Below are 20,463 nucleotides of genomic sequence, written 5' to 3' on the forward strand. Positions count from 1 at the left end.
ATTAGATGTTATATCTCTTGTTTAGCAGCACAGTAACTAGATAAATCTTTATAAATGAATCATCATATCCAACAGCTTTGAACAATAGATGTTCTGATTTAGTTTGTTTTGTAAATGCCGCATTTGGAATTTTGCCGCAATATATATCGTAACTTCGGGAAATAACTCCATTTGGATATTAATGTCATTTGAAACTTTAGACCCTGCTAGCATGAAGATATGTTTCATAAGTCGATCACTCACGACTGTATGACACAATAAATAGTGCTCAGACAGGCATCAGTTGACAGAAAGAAATTAACAAGTGTGCACGTAGTAGCCATGTATTAATAGAAGAAGTGTCCAGATTTCATTATGTCAATAGAAGTAAGTGTCCTGTATATGTAGCATTAATTTTTAAATATTGCTAAAGGTACATGTCGATGCAGTAATCGTTACTTAAGAGTGGGACATAGACAAAATGTGTGTAATCGTTGTTTTAGGTTTAGAAAGGATATGCGAAACAGAAGTCTATTCTTTCGGAAGATAAGTCCCATCGTGTCGGGAAATAAATCCACTCCATATAATTGCTAGTATAAAGTAATACTTCTGTCTAAAATGTATTCTTTTGTGCCAAACTGGCTGTGAATTGTGCATTCTCATTTTCTTCCCTTCTCTCAGTTTTGTACAGTTTTGTATATGTTACGTGCACAATTTCATCAGGGCTTTAAAAGAGTGGTTGAAACAAGGTACCTAAAGGTATATGAATATATGATCCAGTTCTGTATTATTCCTGGAACTGGAGATAGAACTAAACAGAGAATAATTCTTTTACAGACACTTAGATTTGATTTAACTAGAAAAGACGTTTGATAGGCCACTTACAAAACATGTCAAGAGAACGCCATATCCAATAGATTTCGAACTCACAGAGCTGGAAAATACTGTTTTTATTCTGGTTGGGCACCTGCATATCTTCAGAAAGGCAAAAACTTTTGGTTATGGAAGACTCATGACCTCCAACATTCACGACGTTTATACTCAAAAAAGAATAGACTAGATGCTTTGAACTTGCGTGACAACACAATTTGCAACTAAAGTACATAGCAACCATAACATTCTGGTACAGAAAGCACAAATAAGTATTTAATATTTCACAAGGTAAAAAGGCGAAACTATGAGTATAGTTGCATGTATCAATGTATCGCGTTTAAATTGGATTTCCTTACGTGAAAATATGAAAAGAAAGACTTTGGTGATGGTTTTCCTCCAGCTAGCACCTAAACAATGACACATAAAGGCTATATTACAGAACAGGGATTTGGTATACTCGTATTCCTGAAACATTTCAACACATACCGCATCCTTGGCTGAACACTGTTTCTGATAGATGGTCAACCCAGTCTTTGTGATATTACCGCTCTGACTATTGTTGAAATCGTGGATATTCAAATATTCCAAGTACTACATTCCAACCAACTAACTCACGTCGCACTAATAAGTTTAAGTATGTAGTGTGTTATTATATGCTTTGAAAGCTCTTGGTCCAAATTGGTTATATCTCTTAAATAGGTACAACATGGAAATACTTATATGAATATAAGCTAAATTATTTGATTATAATAATCCTCATAACCTTCCATCATTCCCACATTTTACAATAGAACAGATCTAATAGAATCAGGTAGAAGTCTTTATAATTCCTAACATTTTCAATCTACGCCTCGACGAAGGTGTTTTAATGCTTCTACAGGTAATATAGTAAGAAATTTCGGGCTTAGGCTCCTTTAGAAGCAAAATTCTAGACAAATGTAACTAATAATTCCATTTAAGGATTTAACTCCAAAATCTAAAGAAATGTATTTAGTTCTTTTCATTTAGCAAGATTAAAACCATTTGTAGAGGTTATGTAAATGCTATGTAAAGGCTATGTAAAAGCTATATAAAGAGGGAACAATAAACAAATATGTAGTGGTGTTATCATAATTTTTAAAAGGTTCCACATAGTTTATTTAAAGTTCTAGGTGCTGTTAATGTAATTCTATGCGTGCTAGAGACTGTGGGATCAAACAGATTTAGTACTGTTCTAGTTCAGGTTTTAATGGCACATCCGGATCTGTAGCACAATAAGATCTACATTCCGGAAATTCTATCTTGATTTTGCATGTCCCAACACTGTATTCTACACGATCTCACTTCTGCCCGGTTACTTTTGACATATTTCATTCGTCATTCTTCTTTTATTTTTATAAAATATTGTAAGAAACATATAAAATATTGGATGATTTAGTGATACATATTGTTTTAAGTAAAATATAAATTTACCATGTTAATAAACTCAAATTTTTAAATGATAATAATTTAAAAGTATGAAATCTTAAATGGATATTAATGTAATTGAGGAAAATTTAACAGTAACTGCGTATTGTAAAAAATTGTCTTGTAACCCTATAGTTTAGACATAGCCACGTGTCTTCCCCAGTAGCTCGGAATTTATGAAAAGTACTTTTCACAGCCGCCTTTTCGTAATATGATCAAAATCAACAGACAGCCCGCTTTCAACGTGGAAAAAATATTAAAAATATAAAAGGAAACAGAAAATATCCCTTTTCCATAAAGCAGCAATTTTCAATCATTTAAGACACGGGTCCATTTATCTTTAATGAGAGGTTTATATGCCAAGTTTTATATCCTTAAGTACAGGAATTCATGTGATATTCTATTCTGGACAATACATTTGAATCCCCTTTAACTTCCATTGGTATATATACTTTTAAAAATCCTTTGTTATTCATTACTCTTCTAGCAAAAGTAGTTTCTTGTTCAAATCTCATGTTTCTAGATATATTAATAAAGTCTGGGCTTATATTGAATGAGTCACTTTCAGTCTTTGATATAGTAGTACAAATTGCAATTTTTCTCTTTTATTGACTAAATTTTCGAAAAATCTGAAACTTTTCCATTATTTTTAATTAAAAACTTATATAACAAAGTTCACACCTCCAGCTTACGGTATTGCTTACATTAAGCGTTCTGTTTAAATAGTGGGGTATCTTATTATAGAAACTATCCCCTTTTTCGTTTCCAGAATTCTCGCAGACGCTGAAACAATTTTCCCGAATTATTATTTAAGAGTTTATATACCAATTGTCATATCTCCAACTTAAGTAAATTCTGAAATCGGGTGCTTTCTCAATATCAAAGAAACTTTACATTATCGAAATGAATTCCTTTCTCTCCCCCGCCCCCCATAGGAGCGGATTTTTTTTTAAAAAAACGGAAGCATTATTTTAATTACGAGTTTATATAAGGAACTTAACATCTCTAAAGAGCTCCCATGTGCCTACATGGTTAACGTACGCACCTTTGGGGAGGAAGGCCTGATTCGATTCCAGTGAGAGCTCATGCGGTTCAGATTCAATGTTGATCTACAGATCTATGTCTTATGTTGCATCGCTACCGAAAGAGAGGCTAACTTCAAATTAAACCAGAAAAATCACTCTCGTACTTAAGCGAATTGCCGCATTCGCCACTCTATGAATAAATAAATAAGTAAATAAAGAAACAAAATTCAATATTATAGAAATTGACCCCTTTTCCCCTTACGAGCAGAATTAAAAAGAAAAACGCTGAAACATATTCTCTTATTTCAGAGTTTATATATACCGATATTCACATCTCCAATTTAAGCTGATCTTCTCACTGGGCAGTTTCTCAATAAAGTAACTGAAATTTGGATGTTAAAGAAACAACTACTTTTATATAAGAGTGGAATTTTTGAAAAAGCTGTATCACCTTTTCCATTATTTTTATTTAGGAGTTTATATATCAAATTTCGTATATTCAACTTAAGTGAATCCCCATAATCGACATTTCTAAAATAAAAAGATATTTCAATATTATAGAAACTGTCTGTCTTTTCTCCCTTAGAAGCGAAATTTTCAAAAATGTTGAAGTATGTATCTCTATGTTTTTAATTGAGAGTTTCTATGCTGAATTTCATCTCTCTAACTTTAGTAATTCATGAATACGCGAGTCTTGTTTTTTTTTTTTTTTAAATGAACGGCCCCATTACTCCCTTCATGATGTGTATTTCGAAAATTCTTTCCTTATCCGTTGCTTTTGTGACAAAAGGAATATTCTGTAAAAAATTAGTATCTCAAGTAGTGTATGATCCGGGAGACGTTGAGTTAACCAGTGCTATTCTTTTATATAGTAGTATAAATTAACATTGAAGCTAACCTCGTACTCACGATGAACTTGCAGCAAACAAGTTAGAATTCAGTTATTTTTGAATAAAACTATGCAGCTACGAATTGTTGTCAAAAATTTTAAGACTTTGCATAATAGGGTGATGTAAGAATTTTTCAATAAGTAACTTCAACCTGCTGAAGAAGACAGGTAGCTCTGTCTAAACTGTATGGTACAACTGTAATAAAACACAATTACTGATAAGTTCTGCAAAATCATTCAACAGACAGTTAAACTCTGTTATAGCGACATGAAAGGGGCCTAGAAAAGTTGTTATAAACGAGTATCTTTATAACCAAGACATGTAGCATCAATATCAATCATCGGAGGTTGGGAAATATAAGGCTTATTCATAGATATTACAATATTTCGACAACCAAACAGCAGGCATGTATATACCCCGTGATCGACCGTAAGAACAAGGTCAAACTGCCGCAAGAGGATACGTGGTAAGTAAACTATTTAACATAGAGACCAACACTTCGTCAATATCTTCAGTCAATTTTTAGTACATGTAACAGTGACGATGAGTACTCAACCACGTCTGATATGTAAACTGTCACTGTGTGAGTTCAAACTCGAGTATAACACTGCGGGAAAATCCCAAAACATTTGTACTGTGGAAGAGGAAGATACAGTGAACCACAGAAGAGCTACTCGTTAGTTACAGAAATTTCATGCAGGTTGTAAAAATATCGAAGTTCAGCCAAGATAGTCCGTCCCAGAGTAAGAGATTCTGAACGCATACTATACGCCATCGCTGAAAATTTATCAACTACCACATGATGATTCTTAAACCAATTCATCATATCCAGTTCACAGTAGGGCGTCACCTTCATGAACTCGGGAAAACTATCAGGAACTGCCGCATTGCGTCACATAAATTGACCCCAACTCAAACCCAGAGGAAAGCGGATGTATACAACACTCGAGTGATGTGCGTTTCCTGTTGAATATACTAAAACAATAATTAACAAGGAAGAATATGCGAAAACAAGGACCCCTTCCAGGACCGGGCGTCAAACATAGCCGTTCCGTGCATAGCCATGTTCTGTGTGTGGTACAACTGCGAGAAGGTAATTCACTTCGACTTTATTCCTAGCGGTCGTCCCATCAATGCCGACCTTTATTCCGGAAAGTTGGAGCGGATGAATGGTACACTACGCCAAAAATATCCTGCATTGGTGAACCGAAGACACATCCTGCTGGGACAGGATAATGCAAAACTACACTCTGCTCGAAAAACGCAATAAAAACATTCAGGAACTTGATGATATCGAGCTGGTGCCATACCCGGTATATATTCCTAATTTTTCTCCTTTGGATTGCTATCTGTTTCGGTGCATGGTGCACTTCTTGAAATCACGATGCTTCACCGACCAGCAGGATATGAACTTCTTTGCCAAGAACAAGACGTGGTACCAAGGCGAAATAGAGGAACTTAGAAGAAGGTGGCTGGAGACAATCTATCACGAGGAGTTTGTTATGAATGTTAACCTGCTTTCATTGTACTAAAATAAATACAATTATGTTGCGTACCAGAGTATTGCAAAATATGTGACTCCTCCTTCTATTAAGTGTTTAACCAGTTGATCAAACCTATATTAAGCATGTTACTTTCTTAATTTCTTCTATAATATACAAGCTTGATACTTTTTAAGTGTCGTACTAAGCATGTTTGTATTAACAAGAATTAGCTGAACCCATTGAGTGTTTGACACAATAGACGAACTATCGAAGAAACAAATGTTGTTATAACCAAATTCAACTGTATCAAACAATTCATTTAGTTAAATCAATGTTGAATGTACTTTACCCAATGGCATAGGAAAGAGTTTTGTCAACAGCAACAGATAATCTGAGCATTTGTGTAGTTCCCTTACGAATTAAGAGGTCAATCATATTCCACACATGTAAATTAGGCTTCCAGAAGATATTTGCTTCGTCGGCATCAAGCGAAATCATGACAGAACTCTCATTAATTTGATCTATCTGCAGCCTGTGCTCCTTCCATTCCATGTACACCCATGTATCTACAGATAGCAACTGCAAAAGAGAAAGACGAGTTGTTTCCAAAAATCTTAAAATTGACATTCATATATGAGAAGATTTCAACAAGTACTAATGTATTAAGATTATAAATAACATATTCAACTTTGAATATGAAATATAACAATGTTTTAATATATCGTTATTTTAATACATATTATTAAACACATTAAATGAGTTTATGTCTCATTTAAACTGTATCGCTTTCTCCATCGAACAATACGTATTACGTATCAGTGCATTATTACCGAAATTGTAATATTCCACAGGCTTTTTAATCTCTAAAATAAATTTTAAAAAAATATCCTCGCTAGAATTTCTTATGTAATCTATCACTCTCAGAAACGCTACATAAAACATCAATGTTTACCTTTAGGTGTTTTGGACATAAGTGACTGTAATGCACAATTTTTACATTTAAATCTCTCTGACTTGGCACTAGATGAACGTATTCGCGTCTAATGCTAAATGGAAGTCACATTAATAACCAGTTGTTACCCAAAGATGTAACTTCAGTTGTCATAGAATTGCTATAGTTGTATGTGCAATAAGTAAGGCCTTAGTGATTTAGGAAAATTTTATTCCATAAATTCAAACTGAAACATAATTTAGCATAGTTGTAACATAACGTAGTGAGGATATGTGACGTCGTTCCAAGTTTAAAATAGATCATGCTGCCCGATTTGAAAAGATTCATACCAGGAACAAGGGTTTACAAGATGAAAAAAGTATAGGACACGTCAAGGAAGCATAACGACACCTCGAAGGCATCTCGAGGCAAGCCCACTCACAACCAGTAGGAATTTTGCTCAATTATTTAAAAGTATAGTTGAATTCAGTTATAGCGGCGCTAAACGAACCTAGAAAAAAATGGTGTCCTAACCGAGACATGTAACATCAATAACAGACATAGAAGGTGGTAATTATATAATCTTAGTTTTACCCAATTATGACTCTTACTGTTAGTAGCAAACACTGAAAGTGAAAAATAGATAACTAGTTCTTCAGTAACTGATTAAACTTCGCAAGCAGCAGTGGGTGACTAACAGCGATTATTTTTGTTCGTTGATCAAAATGAGCCGCCACTCAACTCCATTTGATGTATAAAAAGAAGCGGATGTTGTACAGTAATTGCAAATGAAATAAATAGTAGTTAGATGTTGATAAACCATTTAAAAATTCCACATCCAAAACGAAAGCAACGTAAGTTTTATTATCAATGTGATGTATTTATGTGCAAGACTGACATATTACAGTTGTCACGTAGTGTGCAAAAATTAACGAAATGTATTCAAGTTCTGTAAAAAGGCAGCCATCTTTAGTCCAGAGGAAATGTCTCCTGTTCTTTCCTGGCAGCACTAAACCAGGCGTGATAAATAGTATACAACAGAAATTAACAAACTGAATCATGGAAGTGCTCTCACATTGTCCACATTGCTCTGATTAGTAACAAAATATTACCACATCTATCTACATCTAATCAGCGTTTTGGAAAAAGAAAACAACAGAAATAATGCTACGCCGTGCAATCTATAAATTTATTCACCAACGGAAATCATATTTCTTCCTGGAAAAGATTGAATGCTCTGCGAATCATTGACAGAGGTACATCTGCAGAGAAAGACTATTTAAATGGATAATGTTTGTTTTCTTCACTACAAAACTCAATAGTCACGTGTGGTATGATAACAATTTATGTTCAAACAACCGATATAACTATAGTGGTTTTCTAGTACCTGAAGGTATTAAAATTTAAAATTATAGGGAACAAAATGTATGGAACATACATACATATAATAATAAGTGTAACTACATCATGCATGTCAGTAATGAAAAAATGTTATGTAATATAATCAGTGGCATACAAGGAAGTTCGTCATTGGGTTCGCAAGTTATACTTCAGGTTTTTGCATACATATCTTAATTTGGTAAATGTTTATTTTTACATAAAATCTTGCTAAAGAGGGAATGAAAAGCCGGCACCCCTTCCTTTACGTATGCCACTGCAAATAACATGTATAGTATGTCTGTTTAAGTACAGGTAGATACAGGTGCATAACGACAATGATCCAGAAGAAGGGAACACTGATACTTTCCAACTTTCATAGAAGAGTAATTTCAAATGATCACTAGACATGTTGCCCCAAGGATTAGTTTTATTTTTCTGAATTTCTTCTTGGTATTAGACCTTTCCCATAAATGAAAGGAGTGATTACAACTTCATTCTGTAATGTTATATATATATATATATATATATATATATATATATATATATATATATATATATATATATACATATATATATATATATATATATATATATATATATAACTATGCTCAACCTCACAATGAGTAGAAGTCATTAAGTCATTTATATGAATGTTTTCTGTTCCACGATACGTAGGCACCATTCATGTAAATGTATAATCTGTAGGTGTTATTTATGTAACTATACAGTTTATGGCTCGATCCTTGTTCTGATACCCTACAATGGGTAAGTGCCATTTATGAATGAATGAGTGAATTTTGCCTCATAATGGCTAAAGCCATTCATATTACTCTACGAGTGTCTTAAGATGAATAAACACCCTTTTTGTATATGTGAGATCACCCTTTATCACAGAGGGTTCTTGGATCGAATCTTTTCAGGGACATAAGTTTAGCTAGTCTGTAAAGAATCATGAGAACCTTTGCCTCATATAGCGTACTTCAATAAGCAATAACTCATCAGTAGTTTTCTAAGGTAAAAGCACCTATCCATACCGTCAATGGAACTATAAGTCCAACTACATACAATACATACGTATAGTATTTACCTATATGTTTGTTGTTATCTATACGCGCTGCTTTGTTTTTCAGATTCTTTTATACTCTATTTAATCTTTATGCAAGTAGCTAGCTCGGAACATTACCATGCAACAAAATATACATTGAAGTCAAGAGATCTTAGAACACTTCTGTTACCATAAAAGAACTAATTGATGTGTGGAACACATTAAAAATAAGCGTAGTTTTAAATAATTCACTTTTATTGGAAGTTAATCGAAAAAAATACCTATGTATCACACACACTAGTTATCAAATGTGCCTATAGCAGGGCGCAAAATTTCAAAGCCAGACGCACTCGCCAATCCAACAACGACAGTCGCCAGCATGTCTCACGTACAAATTATTAGATGCCTCCCTCCACACACAGAGAACCTTTCGTTTGACAAAGAAAGAGATTAACATCTAGGCATAAAATTTCAAAACCGACAATTAGATTCAAGATAATCAATTTAGAATTGAGAAAATTCATATACATGTTTAAAAATATCTTAAGACTTCACGTTTGAGTAATGCTCTCTCTCTGCACTGAAGTACCAGTTGTCGATTGCAGTTTTCGGATCGAAGTCTTCAAGTGAAGGGTCTTTGGTGAAAATTGTCAACAAATCATCCAGTGTGTCAGTCTTAGTGAATTCCTGTAGGTAGTCTTAACCCTGTTAAGACTGCTGAAGCCTCTCTCAAATGAAGCAATACTCACAGGTAAAACTGCACAAAATGTGACAATTGGGTGCAAATATGGGAATCTCGTAATGAAGTTTCACTGTAAATCTTTTTCAGTGTCTGATTCAACATCAATGAAGAAAACAAAAGTTTGTATTCTACCCACTCTCCTAAGACAAGATCCACTTTTTCACTGTATAAATCTGGTTGCAAGTACTTAGAAAGCAGTTTTATTCCTTGCACAGCAAATTCAAGGATTTTTCCTCAGTGACAATTTTGTTCGTGCCCAATAGAAACAGAACTAAGCTTAGGCAGAAACCATTCCTACTGAACACTGGTCGCCAGCTCTAATTTTCTAGTCGCCAGTGGTGACCGGAAGTTTTGCCCTGGCCTATAGTAAATAAACATTTTAGTTGATTTTCATTTTTGAATAGTCCATTTTCAAAGAACAGTCGGAACGTCCATAAGTGCATGGACGCCGTATCGGGTCTTCTTGTGAGTTCTTTTCTTTTTTCTTTATTATGTTTATTTCTCACTTCGTTTACATTTTGATAAAACACTTAATAAATAATCATAGGTGAAAACTATGTTCAATTTGTCATCACACCGTTATTGTATATAACGTTCACAACAGTTGTTTATTTATTTTATAATTTCCAGATACTTAATCAAACTGTACTCTTTTGCTAATTTTCATCCTTCTTCCGCCGAAATTGTCAAGTCAGAGCAACTCTGTCATCTTCCTATCGCACGATCCCAATTAGACAAGACCATTTCTTTAATTGCAAAGTGGTGTAGTAAGCAGATGAATACAGAGAAAAAATGTTATTTTCAATTCATTCTCAAGCCTTTTTTCATTAAATATAAATGAATATTGTAAAAGAGGAATTTTACAAATAGTGAAGAGATTATCATTCACTTTTACATCACATAAACAATCTTATTACAATAACTTTTCACTGTGCGATTTTACATTCATGAGTTTCTTGGAAGACTCCATTGTGCATTATGTATTTGTAAATATATCGATTTAGGATTTAGGATTTGGATTTCTGGGCTTTCGGCATCTATGACCATTTAGCCAGTTACATATTACATTTAAGGGATGACACTCCTCGGCTAGCACACTTTCCGGAGAATGGGAAGGAAGAAAGCATGGGAGGAAGTAGGAAGCGTCATGAGACCTATAAGTTAGGTACCAGCCCGGTATTTGCCTGGTGTGAATGAGGAAAACCTCATTCAGGATGGCTGGCTTGAAAAAGCATTTTACACTTTTTCGACCGAGTGCACCCACTGGGAATCAAAACCGGGACCGCTCGCACGAAGTCAAAATATCGATGAACAACTTACTAAAACATCAACTAACACTGTTCTTCGCAGTTCTGCCACCAAAAAGGGATATATCAGTACTATGAAGCAAGAAAGAGGGGTCTGTTCTGTTTGCCTACTAATATATTTAATGCAGAAGTTAATTCCCTGATTTCCATTTAATTCGAGGATTTATTAGAATGTACACTTCTCCAAAATATAATTGCATGCCCGAATTTTTCTAAGTCCCTTAGAATTCTAAGTTTGGAAACAACTCATTCTGAGGAAGAGGAGGGGAAGGATTGAGAAAAGAAACAGGACTTACGAACACAGCTCACAGTTTGCTGTTTGAAATTCTCCGTTCTTCTTTTGTTACTTCTAATAACGATACTTCTAGTACAAAACAATACCTTAGCATTAATGCAGCAAACTTTTTCTTTAAAAAAACACGCACACTTCTCAACGAAAAACAAAGATCGTCATAAATACAAGGATAGTTAAGGAGTTCGTTATCTATCAATGCAACAAAAGAAGCGTTGTCTAGTTGTTCTGATAGCCATACGTTTTAAGTAGTCTATTTTTGGCAATACTTTTTAACTTGGTTCGAATCCCACTCAATGCATTTAATTTTTTTTATTTTGTAATTTTTCAGATATTTTTGCTGTACATTTTTATAGTATATGCATTACACAGAGGTGAGGGACAACTTCTAATTTATCCAAAAATAAGGTGTACAGGCGTAGAACCTTTTCTATATATCCCAATGTGAGTTCTCCTTAGTGCAAATAACTTCTTGATCGATCCATAAAATTTTCGTAAACTGTAAATAAATCCGGAGATCTAGTGTTCAGAAAATCACCATCAGAACTAATACCTCCATCACTACCAGAACGCAATTCGTATTATTATTATTATTATTATTATTATTATTATTATTATTATTATTATTATTAGTAGTAGTAGTAGTAGTATTAGTATTAGTATTATTATTATTATTATTATTATTATTATTATTATACATGTCTTTGGCGTGGAGACACGGGTTCGATTCCCGGCTTGAGTTCATGTGGTTCGGGTCTACGTTAAGCTGTACATTCACTTCTCATATAGCCTCGCTGCTGAAATGGGCGCTAAACTCAAAATCAAACATATTATTATTATTATTATTATTATTATTATTATTATTATTATTATTATTATTATTATTATTATTATTATTATTATTATTATAAGTAGGAAATAGAAAAAAGATTTTAGGGTACTAAATTTGGTGAGATATTTTATTTTTTTTCAGTATGGACTTTATTGTTGTCTTTGTGTATCAGAACCATTTTAGATAGGTTTTCACGACGAACTCACATTTTTTTCACTTAAAAGTCTTAATAGCTCTCAATAGTATCACCGCTTGCTAGAGTTAATTGCATTTCGCAAGAATGCTCTGAGTTATATAATACTTTGGCCATCACCTTACTCCGAACATTCTCACTTAGTATTTTACGAGAGGATATGAGGTATGTTCTCTACTGTTTTCAAATTGGTTTTGTCTCGGGTTCAAAGTAGTGGATGTAAGGCATACATTGAAATATGATATTTTTTTTAAACCTTGTTGTATCCTCTTTTTAAAGATAAACGATGTGCTCAAAAGGGAGATATCTTTCACATTTTCCTATATTTTTGAAAAGCTTTTCTGAAGAGAAATCAAAGTGAGTTGAGGCCATAGTGGGACACTATTTAGTATATCTTAGTTCCTGCGCAGGGCGATGCTTCAATTTCGAGGGGAAACGTACACCTAGAAAAAACACTGAACTCACTGCCAACTGTGTTCAGCTTTCAGATTTGGAAACCTGCCTCGTCAATATTTTCCTCATGTTCTGCCACATTTGTATCTTCAATACTTCATCAGAGGATGTTGTAACTTTTGATACAAAACGCCTATAATTTCTATAGCACACCAAAAGTTTTGATTTTGCAATACTGTCATGGGTAACATCAATGTTTTCTGGGTCAGTATTATTGAAGGTTCACTACAGCGAAGCTTTTTAGCTTTTATCAATTCAGGTGAGTAGGGCCATAGTTTTTATTGGGCATTTGAAAAACAAACACTAAAAAGAATGATGTTTTTTATTATTGAAAATAAAACTTCACAGGTGTTGTTTAAACACCATGTTTCGCATCCATACAGCACCACAGGATTTTCATTGGAGAAAAGATATTCAAGTGACAATTAGCTCACATTTTTTACTGTTTATGCACTTTGCTGTTCTGTTGAAGATATCAGTAAAAGTGTTTAATGGGTATCAATTTGGGCAACAACGACACGCTGATGTTCTCTCATGCTTCACAGTGTAAGCGTGAAGATTCATGAATTATCGGAAATAAATTTTCTAAAAGATAGTCCAAACTTTTGAATATATATAGGGTAATTTTGAATAGGCCTAATATAGGCACATTAAAAGCAAAATGATGATATAGAAATATAAACGTGAAATATCTTGTCTAGAGTTCAACCGGTTGGTTAAGTTACTTTTAAAGTGTATCGCGTTACTTTGTCTCCAACTTTTCCTTATATATAGTATATGGTACAAGTTATACTAGGTGATAGTTGTTACTAATAGAACTCATAGTCGGTTCAGAAGTAGTGCCCTATTTGTAGCGAAGCTACAATAGCTAGCTACAAATTTTGTAGCTCTAGATGTAGCGGCGTTACAAGTCTAAACTTGTAGCTTGCAACTGTAGCTGAGCTACATATTATTATAGTGTGTAGCGAATTTTACACTAAAGCTACAAATAAACCTCTTCCAGGAGGCAAAAATATTTTGTAACTCCAACATTTCCTCACAATTTTTAGTAATTTTTTATATGATGATAGGGAGAAAATATGATTGTTTTCTTATTTCTGTCTCCAATTATTTTGCAACAATATTAGAAGAAAATTTTCTGAAATAAATGCGGTCAAAAGGATAGTAATGACTCTTAAAATAGACATATATGCCATTCTACCAGCGAAGGCATATACTTTTGGGTGAGGGGGTAATATATATATATATATATATATATATATATATATATATATATATATATATATATATATATATATATATATATATATATATATATATATATATACACTTTAAAAAGAGCAGACAAAATGCGTACTTTACTGTGAAATGCAAATTGACAGACAAAGCTTTTACGTAATATCTTAACCAAACTTTTAAGTTCAGTTACGCATGTAGATGCCATGACATATATTATAATGCATGATGCCAAATAAACTGCAAGCGCTTAAGTAGCGAATACGTTTCTAAAAAAAACTAGCTAATAGTTGTAGCGAACTACAATGTTTATCATGTAGCTGTAGGGCAGCTACTTTTGAAAAGTAACTTTCCGATCACTGCTCATACTAAAATAATGTTTGCAAATGGTGAATATACTGTATACTTGCCTTCTACGTGTGCCTCTCGGGTCTGCTCTAGGCGATTTTGCTTTCCTCGATTTCAACATATATAGGATTATTTACCGTATATGGGAGGGTAAAGATAGGCTCTATATCATCAATGCGCTTAAAAAGAAAACTCTATGTGTAGTATTGATAACTTCCCAGGAGAAGCAAAAAAATGCTTTTACATCGTTTACAATGATTATTAATATTTATCATTTTTGTTTCCTAATAACGAGAAAAAATTAAGAATTCACATATAAGAATATATGGGAAGATGGACACAACTATCTGCTCATATTGTGGTATATAATTCGTTTTCGACGAAATTGTCACATAACGGGTTTTCGAAGTGCAGCAACGATATGGTAAGGATTTTTTAAAATCAATTTATGTTGGTTTTAAGCATTTTATTTTTAAAATATATGTAGCATACTTACTTTATTTTCGACGTCTATATCCAATACTCGGTCTATTCTTAAGCTCAACTGAACCTCTACTGGACCTGCAAATACAAATAAACAGAGTATTCAGAATTGTAATATCATCTTTCTAAGTATAGTTCTTCCTCAATTCACTCTTTTCTCGGTTATCAAATGAACATATATATTTTTTAGAAAATATGTTTAATTTGTGTAAGTTTGGTGTCCCTTTTCAGCACAAAGGCTATATAATACATGAACCTACTGTTTAAGATGGAATGTAAACTACCGTTGGGCTACATAGCAGTTTAGCGTTTAACTCCTGATGTTACGTAATGTTCAGCATCGCTATCTCCCCCCCCCAAAAAAAAGATAGTAAACTCTCAAGGGATGTTTAACGAAAAGAAATGTGATGCATATAATGAGATGAAAAGTATGGTAAAAAAAAAAACGAGTTGTAATTGCAACCAGTGGTATTCAGCTGGATCACACCGGTTCGCTAGAGTTCGCAGAATCGTTTGTTATAGCTACCCAGGCATAAATACACACACACACACACACACACCACACATGACGTAACCAAGAGTAAAACTAAAGTAAAAGAAAGAGTAGAAGAATAAAAAAAGAAGCCAAACAAATTTATGAAAACACCTCTGTACTTCTTTTCTTGCTCCCTTGTATTATTGTAAAAACAAGCAACTTTGAATTGTTTCAATTCAATGGACAGACAGAAATTTGAATAGGCAGATAGAAATTAGAATATGAATTCCAGGATTTTGTGCGCGATACTGGGATCTGGGAATGTTATAAATGTTATACGAATTCTATGCCTATTATGTGTGCTATCTATCTCTGACTCTGATATCTTCATTAGTTCTGGAGATATGTGCCTTCAAAGCAATGTATAATAAATAAAGCTCAGGGGCAAAATTTAGATATGTTAACTTTACATTTCTATCACTGTATTGAATTTACTTTCATATTGAAAAATTAGGGATATTTTAGCACAGCTTGCAGTGATGCATAGCTCACATGTAGCAAGTATGGATGAAATTAGAAAGAGGTGATGTAATGTACCATTACAGTTGAAAGTAATGGCAACTTTTTTTTACTCACCCTGTACCTAGTGATTTTTTTTAAAATTCGATTTCGGTTTAATTACACAATTTATTTTGTCTCTTTACTTCAAATTAAATGTAATGAATCGAAAGGTTTCATTAGTAATATATTTTAACTGAATAATATATTTATTTATATTTTGATTAATTGTAAATCCCATTTTCGCATATACAAGTTAAATAGTTACAAGGTTTACCATTCTGACGTCATACCGAAATATAGTTCCGCCATTGGATATAAATTTTCTTAATTTCAGACCAATGTGGATTTTGGCCAGGTACCTAAACTTTCCCTCACCCCCTCTCACTAGTCCATAGTTACTTTCAGATCCGGTTATATCTGGATTTGCCAAATTTTTATTCGCTTTGTAATTTCCGCGGCTGGAAGACTCCGCCTTGATTGGTGGAATTTTCCAATCCCTGTCGTTTTCGGCGCAATGTTATCATAATAATCGAAGACACATTAAGAGGAGCATCATACATTTTCTTACGGTTACATATCTGCTTAAAAGACCAGGATTTCGACGAAAGTAAGGTAAAATTTTAGTTTCTCTGCAATAGTAAACGCCGTACGACCATTTAGATGACAAATCTACATTTTTGTTAAGTGAACTATAAAATAAATGAGAAATAGGAACCAGCTTTTCAGACGCCATATTGCTCGTTATCCGAGCCAAAGCATAGACAATATAGGAGAGTGATTGTTTGATCTTTTTAAAACTCAGTTAGGGATTAGGGAAATACGACCTGGTTTCGTACATATATTATAGTGTATACTTTGAATGTGATTTTCTTTTTATTAATCAGTAACTACATATACATCTTAGGTTTCATAGCGGTACTACTAACTATTAGAATGGCAGCTTAATTTAACAAAAAGGGCTCCTATTTCTCTCTCCAAATTGAACCAGTTCTAGCAGGGGATGGGTTAGTTATTGCTTGTTTTAGGGCCTTTTCCCCTCTCAGGGGAAGGGTCCCTCAATAAACCTCGTTAAGGTGCCCCCAGGGCATCAATCTTTAGTAATCATTTTGGAAACAATTGGTCAGGTCAATTGGACCTAGGGTAACTCTTCTCATTTTGTCCCCCTAAAGTTTAATAGAGCCAACTCTATATACCAACAAGGGAGTACTTTTCCTCAATATGCATGTAATTAAATGATGCTTGTTTAGTTAGTAGTTTTTATGTGTAGTATTTATAGTGGTGTGTGTAGTTAGTACTTCTGTGTGAGTGCGTGATTTCTACTGTTAGGACAGTGCAGTTCACATGCGTTAGTTTAATACCATTTGTCTAACTCAAAGCACACTAAACGAGAGTAAATATTAGATTTCTGATTAATAAGTACAAGTATATATTTCAGTACACGGTAAATTATGTCTCCACTACAGCGCCATCGTGTCCGTTTTCGCTAATCAATTGTTTGTTGACATTACGTCATTGCATTAGTTAGTGATCTAGATTGTTTGATTTTGGCCCCTTATTTCTAAATTACATCCCGTGGACATGGTTTTCGGTTCAAATGAGTGTGCGTTTTGATGAAATAGCATGAGATCTCGTAGTTCTAAAAATTACAGCTTGCTAGGTCAAGTAGCAATCGAAATATCCACTGAAATCAAGAATGCCTATTTTCTTAATAGAAGTAAAGCCCATATGCTGTTACTGTTTGTTTCAAAATGTAGTATTAAATTCTCTTTTCCCGTGGCTGTAGAAAAATTCCATTGTTGCTTACTGAAATCACCGATCCAAAATTCAGTTTATTTTTTTTTTATTTTGGCAAATCACTAATTAGGGATATCTTAGCTATTATTTTACTCTAGTTTCACTACTATTCTGGACTTTCTTAGTTTCTAAGAGGTCGGATGTTTTTTTTTTCCTTTTTGAAACTCTAACCTTCCGGCACGGCCGGGGTTTCCAAGGACTCAACCGGATACAGCGAGGAGGGGAATTTCCTTAAAGCTTTCGTCTTTCTGAAAATTCCCTTGCGGGCACGGACTAGTTGTGTTTATAGACATAACTTTTGAGTTAACGTATTTAAGTAAATCACCCTCTTTCGGCATATGTGAACTTTTTGGCTGTGAGTTGTTATATACATAAATTCGACCATTTATCTTTCGTAGTTGTAGTGTTCTGTCTCCTCTCTTTTTATCTATCCTTCTTCTATTCCTTCTCTAAAGTTTTTTTTTATTTTTTCAACCTTCCCGCCCCCGGTTCTGAAACTCATGAAAACATACAATGGTCATATCACTTATTTCGATCGTATGTACTAACTGAGACATCGAGGGATACAATTCGTGGAGGTATTTCAGCACAACTCAGGACCATTTTCACGATACTCAATCCACCACGGGAGAAACTGACGAGAAGGCACTATGATTTCAGATTCCCAGAAACTTACTTGTTATTCATCGATCGTACAAATTATATCCATTGACTACTGATTTCTGGTTTTCTTTCTATTGATTGGTTATATGGTGTATGTATTAGTCGTTTGGGCCCATTAGTTTCGAATAACCTTGATTTTTTTCTTTCTCTGTATATATATATATATATATATATATATATATGTACTTACATAGTTTGAAAAGTTACGTGCCTGCTCTATTTATTGTATTTCCACCTCTTATGTCAACTTATTAAATAACACCAACTATTTCTTTATACGCGGATTTTAGTAAATTGAGAATTATTATTGATTATCGGGTTTACATATAAAGTTCAATGTTGCAACCTTATGAGGAAAAAAAAAAGAATTTTTGTTAGGGTTTTTGTTTATTTTGAGCCAAGCAAGTGTGAATACTTGTTGAATATAAAAAGGTTATGTAGAATTTAAACGTCGACAAAATACTAAGATTGATATTAAAGTGAAATTTATTATATTGAGTAATATGAATATATATATATATATATATATATATATATATATATATATATATATATATATATATATATATATATATATGCGAGTATGTATGTAAATGGCTCGTTATTTACCCTGGTTGTTTTAGGTTGCCATAGATTTTTGACACCCGACATTGACCAATTATTTGTGATGTAAAGTATTACCGCGTAAATCGTAGTAAATGACACCTCACTGATTTGTTAGTAATGTTTGTAACTATTCAATTTTTTAATACTATGTCAAATGTTGCATGTAAATGGAACAAGTAGCAGGTCGTAAGAAAACAAAACCCTAATCCTTATCCAAATTTATTTTGCGAGATCATAGTGAAATCAGTAAACTTCGAAACAGTGCGCCCCGCCAACAGATCCTTCTATCAGTAAACTATGAAACAAATCCTTCCCCTACGATTGGAAACATAACCATTTGTTGTTCGTCAGTTTCGTGACTAAAATATCTTGACCCCACGATCTATACTAGAAATAGAAATTCAGTGATCTTAATTTGAACTGATTTTGGTTAATAATTTAGTAATGTGAATACGGGACCTAGATAGGTCCAAAGACCTAATTCCATTGAAATATCATATAGTATTATGGAAATATGTTCCCAATGTCTGTGACTGGATTCGATAATTTTTCTTTAATCTAAATTAACTTTGAAATTTTATACCAAGTGCGTCAAGTGACGGAATGAAAATTTTATATATAATATGAAGGAACTAATTTATTTGTTTGTAGTTAAAACAAAAACGACTAAATACTCTCATGGACACCAATCACAGTGCATAAAGAGAGTTGAAAAAGGAGTTACTATCGACATGAGAACAAAGACTCATAAAATTGTCGAAATTTCTCCTCTTGGGACAGAGACTCAATAAAATGCTACCAAAGTGTTTTTTAGATTAATTAACCAATTATATATTTTTTCTTTTCTTTTTCACCATGATATGTATTCATTGTACTGAATCTTAAATATGTTTAATGTTGACCTTTGATTTTTTCTCCCTCTTTTGTCTTTCTTTTGTCGATTTTTAATGTAATCCAATTTTTTAATATCTCTAAAAGAGAAATGTGTTATTTAATATAGTTGAAAGTAACAGATTTCTGTGCATGCCTATGTATTATTATTAATATATTTTTTTTTATTCATGTATCAAACTTTTTCTGTTATGTCAAACTAAGATTTCTTTTCTTGAAATGTAATAAATGTCTATAGAAATGTAGTTAGGTTAGTTTAATTCAACTAAATACAACCTGAAGTATACATTGTCCGGTATGAATGTGAGTGTGAGTGGAATGTAGGTTTAGTATTAAGCACACCAATTATTTTGACATATATGTGTGACTTACTACAATTAATGGTAGTTGGTAATTAAAGTTTTTGAATGTCAATACTAACTTAATTTAAGTTGGCTCTATGAAGGAAGCGAAAAGGACCGAAGTAACCTGAACGAATGATCATCATAGAAGAACTTCGAGAGTCAAAATTTTCAACAAATAGATGTGTTACTC

The sequence above is a fragment of the Thermobia domestica genome, chromosome 4, assembly GCF_964235325.1.
Source record: "Thermobia domestica chromosome 4, izTheDome1.hap1.1, whole genome shotgun sequence".
Classification (NCBI taxonomy): Eukaryota; Metazoa; Arthropoda; class Insecta; order Zygentoma; family Lepismatidae; genus Thermobia; species Thermobia domestica.